Source organism: Crocodylus porosus, unplaced genomic scaffold (genome assembly GCF_001723895.1).
Source record: "Crocodylus porosus isolate Cpor-Errol unplaced genomic scaffold, CroPor_comp1, whole genome shotgun sequence".
In the NCBI taxonomy this organism is placed as follows: Eukaryota; Metazoa; Chordata; order Crocodylia; family Crocodylidae; genus Crocodylus; species Crocodylus porosus.
In genome coordinates, this window is record NW_017728916.1 from 11,685,749 (window position 1) to 11,687,883 (window position 2,135).

Consider the following 2,135-nt stretch of genomic DNA (forward strand, 5'->3'; position numbering starts at 1 on the left):
TCGGACTATTAGGCCTGTGTTTCCCCGAGGACGCAGGGCCGAGGCAGTCCCTTCTCGGGGTGGTGGCGGCACGTTACCCCCAGACTAGCGAGTGTGCTCCGGGAGAGGGGTTGGCCGAGCATAAGGCGCCCCTAGGGAGGCATTTGGAGTCTAGAAGGTGGTCGGGCACAGGGAGGTGGGCGGCTCGACGCAGGAGCGCCCCCTACTGGCCCGCCATACATGGTGGTAGCAGTGGGATATGAATACCTAGCTGTTTTACTACGGTGGGATCCCTGCGCCCACTACAGCATCTTCCCTTGCATAACAAATGGTAATCCAGGACTTTGAGGAAGGAAAAGAAAAACCATAATAGATACCTGAGAACTTACATGCTAAGGTTCAAGGAGCACCACTGACTTGAAGGCTCCAGCACATGTAGGCTGTATGTAGGCACAACACCTGACATGAACCAAGCATGCTCATATATTTAAATGTCCAAATGAAGATGACTGATTCCACTTTGCAATCCAGTATGTTCATGCCATTAGGATACAGTATTGCTAAGTAGCCTGCCGATGAATCAGTTGAATTCTGAAGTCCTCAAACTTCATTTTCTGCTTCATCTTCAGGAACAGTTATGAAACGAGAATGATTTATCATTAATTTTATGGTGATCTACCTTGGTTTAGCAGTGAAATTACAATGATGGATCATACTTAATTATGATCATTAAAAGACATCAAGAAATGCAATCGGCTATTCATCATATAATTTATAAAGAAAAAAACCCCCTAGTATTTAAAAACCTGAATTCTAGGTATTGATAAAATTAGAATATGTATTATTCAGGCTGTAACAGAGGGATCTTTCTTCACTGATTCTCTCTATTAGTCTTACTTTAAGGGGCAACAGGGAAGGTTTCTGGTGATATTTTAACAAAACATATGGAGTCAGATGTCCAATTCAGTTGCATGTGGTGAGAGACCATTGTGATCAGTTGGAAGCTCATGAAAGTCAGTAGGGCTCCTTGCGAGTTTAGGGAGCTGCCAGCCCGGAACAATGTGGAGGTCAGGACCATGTCAAAGCTTGGTTAGCTCCTAGAGAAGCACTTTTGCCCCAGTTTGACCCTCATTAAAGACTGCCTTAATTTAATGAGAAGGACAATAACGTAGCAGCTCAAGTGCCCACTAATATTTGAAACAACAGAAGAATCTTGTCAGAAGGTTAAAAAACAAGGGTTCCTATGTCAGTCAAAGTTTCTTTGGTGTTCATAATGACCTATTAGATTTAGCAGTACTGTAGAATAGCTGAAGTTTAATCATGAAAATGAATGACTAGAAGGAGAATCCTCTGCATTGGAACAAAATGCTTTGTGGTCTGGACAGTTCACAGGTATCCTTGAAGCAAAGTTTCTCCCAGGGCAGAAGGAGAATAATGATAATGGTGATGATTACTTTTATTTTCATTACAGGAACCCTTAGCACCTCCAACTCAAATTAGGGCTGGCCGTTAGAATGTAAATAAGCAAGCAAGAGAGAATATTATGTCCAGTTTGGATGTCCACAGTTCAAGAAGAATTTTGATAAATGGGAGAAGATTAATGTAAAACCCACAAGAATGGAAGACAGATTTAAAAATATTTTGCTTATTTAGCTTATCAAAGAGAAGGGGTGGTTTGATTACAGTCTAAGTACTTGCAGGGGGAATTAAAAAAAACTTTTAATAGGTTCTTCAGCCTAGCAGACAAAGATATAACAATAGTAGTGTAATTAAGTGGGGTGAGGGGGGAACCCACCCCAGGCACTGGCTATAAGCGGGTGCCAGGATCCCTCCTCGCTGAGGCAATGGAAACCCTGCACTGCCCCTGCCTGCCATAGAAGCCAGGCACCCAGTACTGCAACAAACATTGTGTCTAGGGAGTGGGAGGGATGAGTGGATCAAGGGAAATGGGGCTTCCCACCTCTTCCTCCCTGTAAGCCTTTGCAGTAGCAGGAGAAACCCTGCACTGCCCCTGCCTCACCACAGGAGTCAGGGTGCCAGTGCCACACCACAATGCATCTGCAGGGATGGGGTGAGTGGGGTGAACAAAACGGTGCTCCTTCCTGCCCCAGTCTGCTGTGATTGGCATATCCTTGCTGCTGCTTCCGCCCCCTCCC